General features: G+C 40.5%; 1 protein-coding gene and 1 long non-coding RNA gene across 6 annotated transcripts in view; one reads left to right on the top strand and one right to left on the bottom strand.

Moving 5' to 3' along the window:
* KCNAB1 (potassium channel, voltage gated subfamily A regulatory beta subunit 1) overlaps positions 1 to 20,138 on the bottom strand; it is a 434,134-nt gene that overhangs the window by 89,985 nt on the left and 324,011 nt on the right. The window lies entirely within an intron of this gene.
* LOC105552390 lies at positions 1,152 to 8,880 on the top strand. The gene is made up of 3 exons (XR_001007998.1): positions 1,152 to 1,303; positions 3,960 to 4,022; positions 8,606 to 8,880. It is a non-coding gene; the product is annotated as an uncharacterized LOC105552390 (long non-coding RNA).

Consider the following 20,138-nt stretch of genomic DNA (forward strand, 5'->3'; position numbering starts at 1 on the left):
AAAAAAAAACAAAAAAAGAGAGAAAAAGGATGGACGAAAGGTAGAAAGAAGAAAACTGCCCACCCGCACACATCTATCTTGGTTACATCATTATCTTTTGGTGATTATCAGGCTAATTGCTTCCTGCGTATTCATTCAAAAAACATGTTTATCATTTAAATGACTGCCTTGTTTTGAGTATAAAGGATATTTAGACATTTAGATGAGATCATTTCGATATCTTACATCACTGTAGTGCAATTATCAAAACCAGGGAATTAACATGGGTACAGTACTAACACAACAGACCTTTTTGGAATTTCATTGTCTTTTTTTCTCTTCCAGGATCTTCTGCAGCATCCAACATTGCATTTAATTGTATTTTTTCTTAACTGACTCCAATCTGTGACAGTTCCTCAGTCTGTCTTTCATGATGTAGACACTTTTAAGAGTACTAATCAAGTATTTTGCAGAATGTCCCTTAATTTGGGTCTAAATCATCTTAACATTATAAAATTGGTGATTTCCTTTTCTATATTGCAGGTTGGTCAGCCTATGGTTTGAATATATTATTATAGTTATCAAGAAGATAATATATGAATGCAATTGTAATATTAATATTAATTATGCCACAGTTAACATTTCCTCACTCTTTCATTCAACAAGTATTTATTGAGTCTACCATGTGCCAGGTATTGTACTTAGTTTATCAGGATGCAACAGTGAGAAAACTGGTAATTATTTCTCCCATCATGAAACAGATATATGGTAAAGAAAAAGGAATAACAAAAATAAGTTAAATATATAGTATTTATAAATGTTAATTTTACAAATAAAATGTAAAATAAAATACATAGTGTTTATTGATGAATGTTAGAGAATCAATTTTATAAAGCAGGGATACAGCATATGAAATGTCTAGGGATCAGTATGGAAATTTTAGATAGGGTGGCCAGATAAGATTCACTAAGAAAGGAGCTTTCAGGAAAAGACCTAAAGAAAGTGAAGGGGTTCACCAGGCGCTTATCTGGAGGGAGAGTGTTCCAATTGTGGGGAGCAGTGAGGTAGGGGCTTGCTCAGCATGAGCAAAGACAAGGAGGAAGCCAGTGTGGCCAGAGAAGAGAAGGCGAGGTTCATGGGGGCCAGATCATGTCATGTCAATCATAGGAAGGACCTAGGAAAGGCTAATGAAGAAGTTTGAATACAGAAGTGACATAATCTGACTTTCTTTTAAAAGGAACACTCTGCTATTGTGCTAAGGATAGACTGCAGAGGCGAGGCTGAAACGTGGGGGACCAGTTAGGAGGCTGTTCCTATAATCCAGGTGAGACATGACAGTGGTTTGGTCCAAGGTGGTGGTAGTGAGGATGATGAGGAGTGGTTGAATTTTGGATAAACTTTGAAGAGGAGGCAATAGTATTTACTGATGTAAAAGGATGTAGGGTGTGAGAGAAGGTGAAACCTCTAGGAGAACACCAAGGTCAGAGCGTGGGAGAATGGAGAGCCAATTCAACACATTTCAATATGGATTTAATAATTTTAAGTTGGTAAACAGAGCATATGTGAACTTCAGCTTAATATAGTCAAGACTGACCAAATGTAGTCATAATTGAGAGATATTTCATCTGTTTTGAGGTGTTAATCTGTTACATAGCTAAATAATTTAAGATAAGAGATTCAAACCCTAGGTCACATTGACATTAAGCAATACACCAGGCAAAATTAACATGTTCAATATCTCAGTTGTATAGAGTAACCCCCAAAGAGGAGTGGAACTGGAGGTGGGAACATTCCTCTAAATTGTATATCCAGCAAGAAATAGGTGTAAGTCCAAAACTAGAGTTGATGCGGAGGAGGGAGTCCTAAGCTTTTGGCCACCACCTGAGATCCTTAAGCTCCAGGTTATTACCCGGGTGAGCACTTTCTCCTCTGAGCTATGGGCTGAGCCTTCCACTGAAAATGTGAACTTCCCCATGCCTTTTTGTCCAAATTCTACTTATTCTTCAGGACCCAGAACTCCAGCGTCAGAGTCCAGTGCTGCTAAGCTGTAGCTTCTTAGCACTTCCCCTGGTGAGTTAAAGTATGTCTTGCTACATCATTAGAATTTTTTAGGTTCTGTTGCATTAACTCTGTGGCTCTGAGAAACCTCCAACGTCTCGATTTCTTGTTTCCTTATGCACAAAATTAGGAACCTTGAGCTTCCTTCATCTCTATTATTTCATGAGTCTATGGTTTTTCTTCGAAAGGATAGGAAGTCATTCCATTTACTCTTCTCCTACCACTTTGAACTAACTGCTATTACCATATTGACCACATTATATTGTAACTACATAGTTTATTTTTGCCTATGACTTCCTCATTAGACTGCAACTGTCCTGGGATCAGGGACTGAGTTTAAGTTTAATTTAAATTTTAAATTTTAGCCATTGCCCTGGAGCCAGGCACAGGGTAGGTAGGTAATAATTGTTTGTTCAATCAGTAAGCATTCTCACCCTTACTAAGAAAAGTTGTCTCTAACCAGAGAGCATTTGTGGAACGTTGGTTGTTTTCCTCACTACCTTGAACAAGAGGTTTTTAACCACAACCGTGCATTTGAATATCCTGGGGAGATTTAAATGGTACTGCTGACCTGATTCCTCACCAGACCCCAATTAAATCAGAATCTCTGGGAATGGAATCCTGGCATCAGTATTTTTAAAAGATCCTCAGATAATTCTAATCGCAGTCAGGGTTGAGAAGCACAGTTTAGATTCTTCTCATACTAGTAGCATCTCATCCTTTTCCTTTGTGTTTTGTTTTTGTTTCAGAGAACAGTCTTGCTCTGTCACCCAGGCCAGAGTGCAGTGGTACGATCTCGACTCACTGCAACCTCCGCCTGCCAGGTTCAAGCAATTCTCCTGCTTTAGCCTCCTTGAGTAGCTGGGATTACAGGTACATGCCACCGTGCCCAGCCAATTTTTGTATTTTTAGTAGAGACGAGGTTTCACCATATTGGCCATATTGGTCTTGAACTACTGACCTTGTGATCTGCCCACCTCAGCCTCCCAAAGTGCTGGTATTACAGACGTGAACCACTGCACCCAGTCCATCCTTTTCTTTACACCCTGACTTGCCTTTCTTCTTCTTTTACTCAAGTTGTGCCATCTCCATTTTCCAGAGGTTAAATGACATGCCCATAGTTTAAATAACTAATAAGTGATGGAGTAAAAGTTGGGATTTAAATCCAGCAGACATGCTCCTGCGCCCTGGCAATCACAAGACGGTATAGAGAGGGCGCTGTTATTTCAATAAGAGAGGTAAGTTACATAGTTACCTTAACCTTCTTTACTTGGTAGTGAGGATGATGAGGAGTGGTTGAATTTTGGATAAACTTTGAAGAGGAGGCAATAGTATTTACTGATGTAAAAGGATGTAGGGTGTGAGAGAAGGTGAAACCTCTAGGAGAACACCAAGGTCAGAGCGTGGGAGAATGGAGAGCCAATTCAACACATTTCAATATGGATTTAATAATTTTAAGTTGGTAAACAGAGCATATGTGAACTTCAGCTTAATGTAGTCAAGACTGACCAAATGTAGTCATAATTGAGAGATATTTCATCTGTTTTGAGGTGTTAATCTGTTACATAGCTAAATAATTTAAGATAAGAGATTCAAACCCTAGGTCACATTGACATTAAGCAATACACCAGGCAAAATTAACATGTTCAATATCTCAGTTGTATAGAGTAACCCCCAAAGAGGAGTGGAACTGGAGGTGGGAACATTCCTCTAAATTGTATATCCAGCAAGAAATAGGTGTAAGTCCAAAACTAGAGTTGATGCGGAGGAGGGAGTCCTAAGCTTTTGGCCACCACCTGAGATCCTTAAGCTCCAGGTTATTACCCGGGTGAGCACTTTCTCCTCTGAGCTATGGGCTGAGCCTTCCACTGAAAATGTGAACTTCCCCATGCCTTTTTGTCCAAATTCTACTTATTCTTCAGGACCCAGAACTCCAGCGTCAGAGTCCAGTGCTGCTAAGCTGTAGCTTCTTAGCACTTCCCCTGGTGAGTTAAAGTATGTCTTGCTACATCATTAGAATTTTTTAGGTTCTGTTGCATTAACTCTGTGGCTCTGAGAAACCTCCAACGTCTCGATTTCTTGTTTCCTTATGCACAAAATTAGGAACCTTGAGCTTCCTTCATCTCTATTATTTCATGAGTCTATGGTTTTTCTTCGAAAGGATAGGAAGTCATTCCATTTACTCTTCTCCTACCACTTTGAACTAACTGCTATTACCATATTGACCACATTATATTGTAACTACATAGTTTATTTTTGCCTATGACTTCCTCATTAGACTGCAACTGTCCTGGGATCAGGGACTGAGTTTAAGTTTAATTTAAATTTTAAATTTTAGCCATTGCCCTGGAGCCAGGCACAGGGTAGGTAGGTAATAATTGTTTGTTCAATCAGTAAGCATTCTCACCCTTACTAAGAAAAGTTGTCTCTAACCAGAGAGCATTTGTGGAACGTTGGTTGTTTTCCTCACTACCTTGAACAAGAGGTTTTTAACCACAACCGTGCATTTGAATATCCTGGGGAGATTTAAATGGTACTGCTGACCTGATTCCTCACCAGACCCCAATTAAATCAGAATCTCTGGGAATGGAATCCTGGCATCAGTATTTTTAAAAGATCCTCAGATAATTCTAATCGCAGTCAGGGTTGAGAAGCACAGTTTAGATTCTTCTCATACTAGTAGCATCTCATCCTTTTCCTTTGTGTTTTGTTTTTGTTTCAGAGAACAGTCTTGCTCTGTCACCCAGGCCAGAGTGCAGTGGTACGATCTCGACTCACTGCAACCTCCGCCTGCCAGGTTCAAGCAATTCTCCTGCTTTAGCCTCCTTGAGTAGCTGGGATTACAGGTACATGCCACCGTGCCCAGCCAATTTTTGTATTTTTAGTAGAGACGAGGTTTCACCATATTGGCCATATTGGTCTTGAACTACTGACCTTGTGATCTGCCCACCTCAGCCTCCCAAAGTGCTGGTATTACAGACGTGAACCACTGCACCCAGTCCATCCTTTTCTTTACACCCTGACTTGCCTTTCTTCTTCTTTTACTCAAGTTGTGCCATCTCCATTTTCCAGAGGTTAAATGACATGCCCATAGTTTAAATAACTAATAAGTGATGGAGTAAAAGTTGGGATTTAAATCCAGCAGACATGCTCCTGCGCCCTGGCAATCACAAGACGGTATAGAGAGGGCGCTGTTATTTCAATAAGAGAGGTAAGTTACACAGTTACCTTAACCTTCTTTACTTCATGCAGAATCAAAACAAAACAAACAGAACCAAATTCTTAGAAATCTGGCCTGAGGGGAAGGCCCATGATGGTGCTGGGATGTAAAGACAGGTGATGGAGGTGAAGAATTGGCTTCCTGCCCTTGGCACTCTCTACTAATTGAAGGGCATGGAATGAAGATACCCTCTTGCTGGTGAGGCTTAGAGTGAAGGGCTAAGTAAGGAGGGGGACATCAGGAGGCTTGGGCTAAAGTTCTGACTCCACCACTCTCCAGCAAGATGGGATGGTAATGGTAATAATCACAACTAGTTCACAGGATTTTTAGGAGAATGCAGTGAAATTAATTTCCTAAGTGCTTACCAGCCTCCATCATAGCTTCAGCATTAATTCCCAATCTCAGATCAACAGGTCTTACTCTTCAGGGTGCGTTCAAATCCCCCAGAACCCCCACACAGATTCTTATTCTGCAGATATGAGCTGCAATTGGGGCATCTGTATGTTTATCAAGCATCCCATACGATTTGGAGGCAAAAAAATGCTCTGAGCAACCCTACTGTGGCCACTAAGATAAACTGCATGAAGACCTGTGTCTGGGTGCCTGGACGTGTTCTTTTTCAAATGACGCAAACAAAGCATTCTTCCTTGTTCTGGCTTGCATCTGTCAGTATTTCACACAGAGCCTGGCCCTTATTTTTGGATCCAAGCTGCAGCCTGGTCTTTCATTTTTGGCTTCTAGCATGTTGCTAATGAGCATCTGGCCAGAGTTGACAAATGTGATAGCAACTTAGCCTTTTCTTTTTTACTTTCATTACCTTTTCTTGCAAGAACCACCCAGGTCCTCAAGGTGGTGGGGGTGGGATGCTTTCACACCTGCCCTTTACAGAAGAGCTTGAAATAGCAATAAAAGTAGGTAAGGAAATGGTAAAGGCCAGGAGAGGTAAAGGTGGGCCTCCTCATGTAGGTGAAGTGCAAGCAGCATCTCCATTTACAAGTAAAAAATAATATCTGTGTTTGTGTGTGTGTGTGTGTGTGTGTAAGGATTAAATATTACTTAGAACCCTTTCCACTATTTAAAGTTGCTGTGTCAGCACTTAATAAAATAGGAATCTACGGCCAAATGAGAAAGACATCCTCAGCCTCCACGATGTAGATCCATCATGCTTTTCTATCTCCTTCGGTGCTAGGTGCTTTAAATACATCAGCTCTAATCCCTATCACAACTGCAGGGTCCGAATGATTCCATCTGTTTTCCTCACCTGAGGAAATAAGGAAGTGACAGTGAGTGGTAAGAAGTGACTTGCCACAGCTGCTTAGCGGGCGCTCCACAGCCCCATGCTGATTCCTGGTGATGATGCTCGTTTACCTCCCCGCAGCCCCTGTGCTCTGCTCCAGCCAAATGGTATGGCCCGGAGTTTGCTCTAAATGCTTGTAACAGCATCCTGCTTTACAATCTGCCCATGTTCTTCCCTCTGCTGAATGCCTTCCCCACTAACCTTCCTTCCCTATGGTAAGCTTTGTGTTCCCATTGTTTAGCAGAACAACACACACTGGGGCCTGCTGAGGGGTTGGCAGTGAGAGGGAGAGTATCAGGATAAATAGCTAATGCATGTGGTGCTTAGTACCTAAGTGATGGGTTGATAGATGCAGCAAACCACCATGGCACACGTTTACATATGTAACAAACCTGCACATCCTGCACATGTATCCCGGAACTAAAAATGAAATTTTTTAAAAAAGCTTTGCACCTATCTCTGCCCCAAAACTGGCTGTCTAGATGAAGAACTCCGTATGTTTGCCTTCACTGCCCTGGACCACCTCCCTGCTCTCAGATTCTCTCAGTCCCACCTAAGATCAGGATTTATCTCAGGTTTTTTGCCATCTGAGGAGCTTGCCTCCAACCTCATGCACAGAGCCATCCTCGACTTTTAGCCCTAAAACCCTTTTAAGAACTCTGGATCAGGGCAGAGAGCTGGGCAACAATGACACGTGATCACTGTTGAAGGGATCCTCGGGCAGGCTGTCTGCAGCTGGGAGGGCAGAGGGAGAGGGGAGTCCAGTCTTTCATTAGGAAAGGCTAGCGGGGTGGGGGGCTGGCTGGCTGAGCCTCCCAGAAAAACCTGTGAGAATTGAAGGCTGACCTTCCAATGCCTGTGCATAGCTTGAGGTTTTGAGGGTTAAACGTCCGGGATTGATTAAAGTTCCTCATGATGCTTATAGAGATGTACAGATATTTGATATTTCTTTCTTTCTTAGATTTAAGATTTATGTATTTCAGTGCCAAGGGATACTGCTAGCTCCATTTTGTTTTAAGATTTGTTTCAGGGCAAATCTGTCTAGAACCATTTTGTTCTGTTTCTCCATTAGTCTGATCAGTACAGTTTAAAGACAAGGAAATGACAATGGAAATAGGATGAACGGTGGGGATGTGAAGTTTAGAAGAGGCAGTTCTGTGTAATAAAGCAGACTGCAAGGATTGACATTGCTCTCTAGAGGCTGTGTGGGCAAAACAGGAATGAAATTTCGGTGCACTAAATCTAACCCTAGAAACAATGAACTACTCTCCATACTTGGATGTTAGAATTTATGGTATGTAGTAACTTAAATTAATGACTTAATCTCCTTAAATTTCCTGATGTATGTATGACACCCCCAAACTGATTAAGTTAGCACCTTGAGCCTCATAGGAAAATTTAAAATAAAATAAAGCCAAAAAGTCCTTAGATAAATTTTTTCTTCTCTAAGTATTTTAGTTTTTTGACCCACATTATTGAAATAAATATTATTACTTTTATAATCAGAAGCAAAATTTACTTTAAAAATATTCTTGTTACTAGAAAATCTGTTGATGAACAAGAGTTTCCACAAATCACAGCTCTTTCTACATTTTGAAGATGAAAAAGAGGCACTGTTTACATTTTCTTAATATTTTGTCCTGAACGTCTTGGTCAAAATTCCTCATATTTTCTCCTGCTGACATTTTAAATGTTTAAAATTATTTCTCACAATAAAGTTTCCAGGGCTGTTAAAACCAATAGGCATTACTATGCCTTAGTCATTTTGTTTTTTGAAGAACTCCTGTAGTAAATGTATTGAATAGTTAATGTAGATAAAATAATACAGTCTTAGAATAAAATTAGACACCTTCCGTGTGACACTAGGATTAAATGGCAATTTCTGATTTTTAAAGCAAATTTAAATATTTTCAATATCTTCTTCTAAAATAGGACTATTATTAAGATTGAAAATTTTTTTCTGGTGAAATATTTGTGCAGTGTCTAGAATATAGTATATGTTTAAATATATATTTTTATTTCTTTTTTATTTATCTTTTGGTTTTCCACAGTAAGTTACTATGAATAAGAAGTCTCTGGAAAAGCACTACTGTCAAGAAGTTTGAAAGTCAATGTGACCTCCTTTATACTTTCTTTTATCTGTGAAAAGCTAATGTCAAATCTTTATCTTTGTGCAGGGATATATTTTTCGCTGGTTCAGTGAATTGTTCTCCCCCAAACAGTAATAATTTTGAGTAACTCTGGTTCTATCTGTACATAAAAAACACAGTGTGTGCTGATAGACCTGTCAGAATCTGCTGGAAAATACATTTTAATTGCATGGCAAGGCAAAGAAACTCTCTTAGTGAAAACAAGACAATACGTTGAAAAAAGAATGAAAGATATATGGCAACAGTCCTTTCAAATTCTTCCTCTTGAGGTATGTGTGAACTTCATGACATTTAGAGTATTAAATATCATTAATAAAAACTCAAAGAGGAATATAAAATGATTCATGTGCTTTTGAATAAGTTTTTAAAATACAGAAAAATTAAAACTGAGGGAATATGTAAGGAATAATTTAGCAAAAACCCAAAGATTTAAAAAGTTCCCAACCATATTACACTCAAATTTACCCAGTTTTCATGTTTCTCTGTAGATTTACAGATTTACATATAGGATTAGCTTATTTTACCTGTGCCTGATAGATACCAACTGATTTCAGCTTTAAAAAAACTATAATGTCCTTTTCCTAAAGAAAATTTATAGCTGTACCAAGTGGACAGGATATTTTTGCATCACCCATAGGACTATGCATAGATTCTCTTTTTATGCACTGACTCTTAGTCTATTTCTAAGTCTATTTCTTCCCTTTGCAGTAATTATATGCAGAAATTTAACATGTCAAAGAAGAAAATGGAGCAATAGTAAATCATAAAACTATGTTGGTACATCTTCAATCTTGGGAGATTGCAGTTAGTCCAAATTCTACAGAGTCATTCTCCTTTGAAATGATAGACTATAAATTAATTATGGTTCAGGAAAAGCAAAGAACAGCTCCTAGCAGCCTGGCCTGAAGACAAGTTTCCGTTGTAAGAATGCTGGTATTTCCAGCCAGGCTTTGGCATGGAGGTGATGATGTTATAACCATAGTCCCGATTGTACAGGAATGAAGTGACTCTCCTAACAAGCTGCATGAAAAGTTATCCAGAAATTTAGGTAACTAGAGACATCAAAGAATATAAATGTTATATTTGTATCTCAACAGTATTTTGGATTGTTCTCAAATACACAAGGCCGGCCTTCTTGAGACATTTTCAAGATTACCAACATCTCGGGATGAACTCTGTGTCCCCAGAGACTATATAAAACCTGGCATAGAGGAGGTACTTAAGAAATGTTATATGAATGATTGAATTCAAGAACAGCAGAGGAGAAGTGATGAGCAGAGAAGTAATGTCCAATGAATTCATGTATTGCCTGCAGTTGCTTTTTTCTTAATCAATTCATTGCTTGGAAATAATCTAAATGAATCCATTCCTGGCCTTTATGTAAATTAGTGGTCTGGGTACTCACCAGCCACCACACCTGAATACACAATGGGAGAACATTTTGGAGGGTGGCTGGGAGGTCAGCATTGATCCAGGGAGTTATGACGGTAGAATAAAGCTTGCATTTGCCATCTTAAAGCACTGATGGCATCCGTTTCTCCTCCTGCTGGCACCAGGGTCCCTGGCTGTGGGAAACGAGGGAAATGTTCCCAGAGGGCTCCTGGAGAGCAAAGTTCTCGTCTGGTGATGCTCCATTTTTCATTATTTTATGATTGGCCCAAATTTCAGGACTGCTTAAGATAAGAGAGTAGAACTTTCTGTTAACTCAGAAAGAGTATACATCTCTGGTAAAGACCATGCCATCAAAAGGCCTGTGTGTACACTGCGTGATAGTGTCAAAGTCAGATGGAGATTTTAGGGTCCACTCAGCAAGGACAGGGCTTCTGTCTGTCTTGTACATCACTGTCTCTCCAACATCAAAATAGAGTCTGGCTTTGCAGGTTAACTATCTCCCAGACTAGGTAACACGTTCTGAAATTATTTATTTTATTTTCCAACAATTCTGAAAGGTAAGTTTTCCATCCTCCTGACAATATGCCTGAGATTGATTATGCCCATGGATAATTAGTTCATTTTGAGACTTGTTCATCTCTAAAATGGATAATGATACCTACTCACAGTATTGTGAGAACCAAAAAAAAAAAAAAAAAAACACGATGCAAATTAACACTTTTTTTTTAGAATTCACATTGTTCCAAGCACAGTGCTATACCCTTTATAGACATTTTCTTGTTTAAAATCCACAACAAATCTGTGATTTGAGTTTATTTGCTAGTAAGTGACTGAGCCAGGATGAGTCCAAGCAGTCTGATGACCTATCTTTTCCTTTTTTTTTTTTTTTTTTTTTTTGAGATGGAGTCTTGCCCTGTCACCCAGGCTGGAGTGCAATGGTGCAACCTTGACTCACTGCAACCTCCGCCTCCCGGGTTCAAGCGATTCTCCTGCCTCAGCCTCCTCAGTAGCTGGAACTACAGGCAGGTGTCACCACGCCCAGCTAATTTTTGCACCTCTAGTAGAGACGGGGTTTCACCACATTGGTCAGGCTGGTCTTGAATTCCTGACCTCATGATCCGCCCACCTCGGCCTCCCAAAGTGCTTGGATTACAGGTGTGAGCCACTGCGCCCGGCCAGCCAAAACTGTCAATGATTTCAATAGTATATGTCAGTGTCTAGAATAGTACTAGACAAATAGTACTAGTACAAGCCTACAACAGGTGCTCACTAAATGCTACTTTCCTTATTATCTCCAAAGAGATAATATATGAAGTAGCAGAAGTTCCACAAGAACATAAATGACTTTTTCAGAACCCACAGTGAAAGCCAAAGTCAACATTGGAATGTATCAGTTCTAATCACATACCCATCTTAACAAAGCTTAGAAAAATGTATTATTTATTATGGATTATTCTTAAGTGACACATGGAGAATGATGAATAGACTAAAACATTCAAACATTATTCAAAATTCTGAATTTTAATTGGGGATGAAATTGAAAAACAAATACCTCACCTGCTCCTTGCTTCTTGCATTGGTCACCAAAAGTGACCATCTGCCCTGCTCTCTGGCTGTGCTTGCTGCATGCTGCCTGGGAAGCAAAATGTTCCCAGGTACTCAAAGCCTCCAGTGGACTCAGTCATTGGATGAGCAAGTAACTTAGGTGGGGAGCCAGGCCACCTTTCAGCTGCACAGGAAGCCAGAATTTGGAGCTCCTTATCCAGGCCAGTGATCTTCAACTGTGGCCCAATTAGGAGGACCACCTGGGAAGCTGATGTATTGCTCCAAAGCAATAGATTCTGGTTTGATTGGTCTGAGGAAAGGTCCAGGCACAGGTATTTTTTAAAAGCTCCACATGTGACTGTAATGGCAGCCAGAGATGACAACTTGTCTAAGTAGTGGGTTGGGATGTTGTAGGAAACAACTCTATGAGGTCCCAATACAGTGAGAAGCCTTGGAGTGACAGGAAGAGAGACAATAAATACTGGTCCTAGAGGATGAAGAACAATTTGGAAGGTTGAAGGTGGCCTTGACCCCAAAATGGAGATTGTAATACCTTGCAGGGTCTTTTGCCCTGACCAAATAAAGAATTACAGACTATTCCTTCAAGATTCTCTTTGGTGTTTTGCCATTCATTTTATTAGTACTATTAACCTTCTGCAAAAATCCCAGTGGCAGTAAATGACTGTAGCAAAAGAAGCTTAGCAGAACTTTTTAAAAATGTGAAATAAAACAATAATATCAGCAGTCTCATTTTCTGGGACAAGATTACAAGGGCCACCAATTCTGCTACAGTAAGGTGCAAGTGGGATGCATCACTTTGATGGGGTCAGGGTGGAATTTCTCCCACTGGTGTCATGCAGAATGATTAATTTATTATGGAGATCTAAAAGCTTGACTGAATGCTACTCTGAGATGGGCTACTAGATCATTATATTGCTCCTTCATATTTAATTAACTGCAGATGACTCTTGATTTTCCACTGACATGTTATGCCTGTGGCACCCAGATTCAAATAGAAATAGAAAGTGCATTCCAAAGATAAACAAAAATACAATTAGATGTATTTTAATACATCTAATTCAACATAGATTGAATACATACAATCTATGTCACAGTTCCCTTCTCTTAGCAAAGGTAATTGAAAATCCAGTTTTCATGTGGTTCCAGTGGGTCAATTGGAAGAGAAACACAGCAGCCACTAATCCCCCTGAATAAAAGACCAATCCTTCTTAAATTTACACTGGTTATAGAAATTACATGCATTTAGGACACTGTGGATATCACAAACTTTCAAGAATAAACTTCAATTTAAAAAAATGTATGCAAGACAGACATTTATGTGAAACCCAAAACCATAAAAACCCTAGAAGAAATCTAGGCAATACCATTCACGACATGGCACAGGCAAAGATTTCATGACAAAAACGTCAAAAGCCATTGCAACAAAAACAAAAATTGACAAAACGGAAATAAACTAGAGAGCTACACAGCAAAAGAAACTATCATAAGAGTGAACAGACAACCTACAGAATGGGAGAAAATTTTTGCAATCTATCCATTTGACAAAGGTCTAATATCCAGAGTCTACAAACAACTTAAACAAATTTACAAGAAGAAACAATAAACAACCCCATTAAAAAGCGGACAAAGGACATGAACAGATATTTTTCAAAAGAAGACATTTATGCAGCCTACAAACTTATGACAAAAAGCTCAACATCACTGATGATTAGAAAAATGCAAATCAAAGCACAATGAGATATCATTTCATGCCAGTTAGAATGGCCATTATTAAAAAGTCAAGAAACAACACATGCTCGTGAGGCTGCAGAGAAATCAGAACACTTTTACACTGTTGGTGGGAACGCAAATTAGTTCAACCATTGAGGAAGACAGTGTGGTGATTCCTTAAAGACCTAGATCCAGAAATACCATTCGACCCAGCAATCCCACTACTGGGTATATACCCAAAGGAATATAAATTATTCCATTATAGACATACATGCACATATATGTTCATTGCAGCACTATTCACAATAGCAAAGACATAGAATCAACCCAAATGCCCATCAATGATAGGCTGGATAAAGAAAATCTGGTACATATATACTATGGAATACTATGCAGCCATAAAAAGGAATGAGATGTCCTTTGCAGGCACATGGATGGAGCTGGAAGCCATCATCCTCAGCAAACTAATGCAAGAACAGAAAACCAAACACCACATGTTCTCACTCATAAGTAGGTGTTGAACAATGAGAATACATGGATACAGGGAGGGTAACAACACACACTGGGGCCTGTTGGGGGTGGGCAGGGGTAGGGAGAGCATCAGGAAAAATAGCTAATGCATGCTGGGCTTAATACTTAGATGATGAGTTGATAGGTGCAGCAAACCACCAGGACATGCATGTACCTATGTAGCAAACTTGCACATCCTGCACATGTACACTGGAACTAAAATAAAATAAAAAGACATTGACTATTAGATGGAGCAGAAGAAAATGTTGATGGGGTGGAAATTCTACAAGATAGCAAAGCTGCCATGAAAAATAGAACTGAACATGCACACAACAGAACTTGGATGAAGGTATGCCTTATTTAATTCCAAATATATTTATATATATAAGAGCTGGTCATTAATCTCCACGTGCTAGAATCTCACTCTTGCAGATTTTGTACATTCTCCCTACATACTCTGACTTCAAACTCTTTCCCTTCTCTTCTATCTAATGTCTGTCTTCAATTCCTTCCTTATCCAGGAGGGTCAGGGTGGCTAGATGATGTGGTTCACCATTTAGAAGGTTCTCTTGCTTTATTCTCAAGTCCATTGATTCACTGTCCTTTCATTGCACCTGCCTGACAAAAACCCACATCCTTATAAATCTGACTGGCTGCTCATCACCTATAACCGACGTGCTGAGCTGTGCTGGAGAAAATAGCAAACTATAGAGACTGACACAGTGTAAATTACTTGTCTCTAGTCCCTCATAGACCCCTCAACAATCCTCTGTTTTCTAATCAGTTTTCTCCAAAGTGTGCATTTCAAAGCTGCTCCACTTTTCTCAACCTCAGGTCCTACCTCCTCTTCCTTTAACCTCAGCAGGTAACAGTGCCTCCTGCTTCACAAAGAAAATAAAAGAAGACAAATTATAACCCCCTGCTATCTGTCCCATAGCAGACACAATTGGTGCCCTGCCCATTTTCCCTGAGGCTTCCAGGTGCTTGACAACTCTCTCTGGTATGGAAACACCCCATCTCCCTCACTCTCAGGTAGGTGTGCATTCCACACTGGCTCCAGAGTCCCAGGGGAATTCCAGTTTCAGTTACCCACACTAGCACTGACTTGATTATATGCCCTTTATGACCTTCCCTTTCCAAACTCACATTTCAAAAAATCATCAAACCACCTGCCTTCAAATCCTTGTTTCAGAGCCTGCTTCAAAGAGAACATAAATTAGAACAGTACCATCTTCTCCTCCTTTCTTCCTGCCACTGTGGAAGGCTGTCCTTTCTATTCAATGCTTATTTTTCCACTTATTCTAAGGATCCCATCTCCTTCCTCTTTCTCAGGAACTCCACTCCACCTGTGATCACCTCTCATTACGATGTCTTTTCTTTGCCTTGAATTCTACTTTATTTCATATTAATTTTACATCCCAACTTTGATTTCCTTTTCTTCTTTGTCTATTTGCCCATTTATTTATTTTCTATTTATCTTTGACCTTTTCCTTACAGAAAATATCTAGGAACTAGCATTTTTTTCCCCACCCAATCTCAGAAACTTTGTAGTTTACTATGTTGACACCTATATTAGAGATCTTTTCCGGATATGTTATTTTAGGCTTTTAAAGGTATTTCCCTTTGTATTTTCTCTACCTGCTTCTGCCAGTTTGGTCAAGCCTCATTTACCTTACTGCCCTGATAGACCTTCTGTATGGGCTGTCTGTATAGGCTCACAGTATGATGAGCTTGGCTTACAGCGCATGGGCAATTGATGTATTGCTACATTTAATCTTCTGTAAAAGTGAGAATACTCAAGTCATTGAGCCTGTCTCCCTGCCTTTATTCTCAACCCTCACCACCTTGCCATCTGCACTGTGACCAGGATGAGCTGACTGAAATGGCCAAGTGACTCCTGGAGTTAAATGTTTTCATGACTCCCAATCACACAATAGATAAACACCAAGCTTTGTGACATGGTTTCAGTGCTTTTCTTAATCTTTCAGAGGTTATCTTTCATCATTTTTCTCCCCCATATGGCTCCCTCTCCAGGTCATACTAATTGAGGCTTCCCAGCTTCTCCTCTTCCTGAAATTTATATATTAATTCACTTAGAAAATATTTATTAAACCGCCAGTGTTCCCTCAGAGCCATGACAGATGGTGGTGTCAAAATGGTAAATGATAGTAATGGTCTCTTTTTCCTAGAACTCTCAATCCAGTGGTAAGGCAGGCAAATATGAAAATAATCACAACCACAGGGCAACATATTGATAAGAGGGATCGTGATGGGAGCTTGTAGGAAGCCTCTAGCCCAGACTTGAATGTTCAGGAAAGCAACAATCAAGTCAAAACCCAAGTGAGGAGTAAGTAGAAAATTTAACAAGATATGACTGTGGCATTCTTTCCCTTGTCAAGCTGACAGATTGCTATTCATCCTTCAACATCAGGTGGCTTCCAGAAGCACTTTCCCTACTCCCCCAAAAGAGGCGGTTACTTCTTCACCTGGGCCATTTCTATATCTTGTACCTCTATCTCTCTGCCTGTCTACTTCTATCACATTCTTGTTTAATTGTTCTTTTCCTTGTGTTCTCCTTGACCTGGCTCCTTCCCAATCTATCCTTTACTACTCTTCCTCCAGGAAGCCTTCCATGACCTCCCTTAACCCTAGCTTAGGCAGCCCTTTTACGTGTTTCCATGACACTTTATATTTCCTTCAGAGTACCGACTGTGTGGTACTGCATTCTTTCATTCATTTGTCTTTCCATAATTGAGTGTATATTGAGAACCTTTTTCTCTGTTCTAGTCATGTGTTCTGAACTGATAATCCAGCAGGAAATAAGTCAGGCTAAAAAATTAATCACCATCACACACAAGTAAAAAATGCAGGGTGTCCTTTAGGGGCACATAGCCCAAGGATCTGATCCATCCTGAGAACCACGTCTTCTCCACCCCCTAGATAGGCTCTGTGAGGGCAGGCACCTGTGTGTCGTTTCTCCCTGTTTCCCCAGCACAGCGTCTACTGCATCTTTGTAAACTCCATGAACACATGAAAAAATGACAGAAAAAGTGCCTGGTCGGTGCTTCACAGGGATGACCGAGTCAGTCGCAGTGTCTAAGAGTTCACAAACTGAGACGCAGGCAACATCCGAGGCAGCAAATCCATCAGCAGGGCCAGGACAGCCAACCAGTCCTCCCTGGAAGGCACTGAAAAGGAGGGGGGCTGCTGTGCTCCTCCCTTTTGCCCTGAGGATGGTGGGGGTAGGTAATGAAGTCAGACAGAAGGTCACCTGTAGCAACATGTCTCGAGACCAGTCCTGTGTCCTCTATTCTTCAGAGAGCAGTTACAGACATTGCTGCCAAAAGAAACAGCTCAGAAAGGGCCAAAGGAAAGGCTATTGTCAAGCATAAGGTGGAGATATGGGAAGGGAGGCAAAGTAAGAGACTATGAAGAAAAATGAAGCTAATTCCAGCCACAGAACCAAGTCAGGTCCTGTCTCTTTCTTTTCAGCTAAAGAAATCCCCATGGTTAGACTGTCAGCTCCAATTCAGCCACTGCTCATTACCTCATCACCCATTTCCTATAATTATGTGTTGGTAGCCTCTTTTTCCTCTAATTGTAATTAGTTGTCAGATATGAAATGAGTATTGATGGTATTTTCTGCTTCTCTCTCATGCAGGTCTTTCTTTGCATATTTTCATCATCCAGGTGTTAGGACAAAGCTTTTATCTGTAAATGAGTCTTAGGTCTCACTAATCCTTTGAGATTATTAAAAACATAGAAAGGAGAGAGTATATTAAAAAGGCAAAGCTGTATATTTACCCCGCAATGGAAAATTTTGTCGATTAGGCAAGTTGAATTGACTCACAAAACTCTGAGCATACCTCATGCCATAGAAAACTCTGGGAGAATTTTAATTTTCAACTATGGCTACCGATGACATAGAAAGGGCTCAGATAAGCTAAAATAAGTGGGGGAAGTCATCCCAGATCCAGCAATATATTTTCTTCCTAACTATTCATGGTGGTCATCTGCTTATTACCTCAGCCACTATTTCCCCTCTTTAGGTAAGAGTTCTTTCATTTTCTTTTGAGAATGAATCACTTCCCTACTCCCAGAACGCAGTTTGGGTGGATTTAAAGTACCCTTCCCCAGTGTCAGGGTGGGTCTTGAGAGACTGAAGTCTTTGATGATTGGCTCAGGGATGGATACATAAACTAACCAGAGCCAACGGGATGTGAGGCTTGAAGCCTCTGCAGCAATTTCAGGACAGCTTAAGAATAGAACCAACCTGCAGCTCACAGAATTCATAGTTTGATTCCCAGATAAACCCATATGGGTCCACAGTCCAGGTGAGCCTAGAAATTCTTCCATGTGGGCCTAGAAATTTGTGTTTTTGCTAGAGCTGATGTTTTGACTTGCTTTGAGCTGGGTTTTCTGTTGGCTTACTGTGGAAGGTTTCTGATTCATTCATACTCAATAGGCCTGAAAAGAACTGAGACTTTATTCCTTCTTCATCCAGCTGAGGCCCTTAAGGCATTCCTATGAATGTCTGCACAGTCATCCTCAGTGTGTTGGCCCCTGGAGGGTCATTCAGCCATGTACGCTGCACTTTCAGAGGTGACTGCCTGCAGCCCTGTGCTCTCCTCACCTGAGCATACCAGAGGCAGGCACAGACACAGCCCCACCCCACTGGCAGACAGGACTCAAATGATTTCTCCATTTCTTGCCTCACTGTTAGATAAACTTAATAGCATTATTGATTGAAATTACAAAACTTTCATTTGGGTTTTTATGATGCACAGAGTTTAGAAAAATAATCTTTATATAAATGTAGAATGTACAAGGCAAACAATATGAATAGACTTGTACATACACAAGATGTGCCTTTGTCAGGTTGCTGCTTAGAGTACAGGAACTATGGGGACCTGATGAAACCTTTAGGGCAGTGTGCAAAAGAGGGAAAGGCAAGCATTAGGAACTTCATTGATGGTATCCACAAAAACCAAAATGCCTGCACTGAATTGCATCCTTACTTTGAAATCTCTCATGGGGAAAGCACACCTAATCATGGGCCAAGAGACATGGATTCTGGTCCCCATTTTTGTCTATGGAGCTTTCATAAGTCATTGTCTACCCTAACTCTGGAGATGGATGCCAGGAGTCACTCAGGTTCTGACATTTTCTAGTTCAAAAGTGAAGACATTTTCACCCAGCTACCAACCAGAGTCATGTTGAACCTAATCATGACATCATCTGACTATTGCCTGAATGAGAGAAACACAAGGGGCCCTACACATTTGGTGCAGCCATTCTCATTTCAAGGAGGAAGCGGAAGTTTGGGACATTAAGAGATGTGGGTGACAGCAGTGGCTGTGTGTGCTTGGAGACTGGAAGTAGATGGGCCGTAAGGGATGAAGCTGCTAGTGGAGGGGGGAGGGACAGAAAATGGGGGAGCCTGCCATCTCTACCACTGGTCTTGAACAAGACATATCACCTCTTCCTGACCCTGTTTTCTCATCAAGGAGCTGGTGGCTGCAAGGACTAATTCTCCCTCTCATAGCAGTGATGATCTTTAGTGAGATCGTCTTTATGAATGATTAATGTCAGCAAATTGCCCACATCTGGGCCTAGAGAGGACCTTTTGTTCCCCATTACTAATGGTTTTGAAACCATTTGTTTCATTTTTGAATCACAGGTTGGCAAATGAGGGCTACTTATCCCTTTGCGGCTGCATGGAGAGAGATGAGGTGTGTGCGTGCATGTGTGCACATGGGTTGTTTGCATGCCCAGAGTGTTGAATAAACCCCTCTGTGTACAGACCCTTCTATTTTCTCTCCCTGAGTTCTCCCCTAAGCCTCAAACTCTGACAGCATGTGAAATATCAGGTTGCCAAACTCCTACCTAAGCTGTATCATCACTCCTAATAGACTCCTGGGAGCAGAGGCAAAGCCATGTGGCCAGCAGTCCCTGCTGATTTAGAGGGCAACCACTTGTCAGCAATCTCTCTCTTTCTTCCTTTCTTCCTTCCTTTCTTTCTTTTTTCTTTTCTTTTCTTTCTTTCTTTCTTCCTTTCTTCCTTTTCTTTTTCTTTCTCTTTCTTTCTTTCTTCCTTTCTTCCTTTCTTTCTTCCTTTCTTCCTCTCTTCCTCTCTTTCTTCCTTTCTTCCTCTCTTCCTCTCTTCCTCTCTTTCTTCCTTTCTTCCTCTCTTCCTCTCTTCCTCTCTTTCTTTCCTTTCTTTCCTTTCTTCCTTGCTTTCCTTTTTTCTTTTTCT

Source organism: Mandrillus leucophaeus, unplaced genomic scaffold (genome assembly GCF_000951045.1).
Source record: "Mandrillus leucophaeus isolate KB7577 unplaced genomic scaffold, Mleu.le_1.0 Scaffold554, whole genome shotgun sequence".
NCBI classification, from domain to species: Eukaryota; Metazoa; Chordata; class Mammalia; order Primates; family Cercopithecidae; genus Mandrillus; species Mandrillus leucophaeus.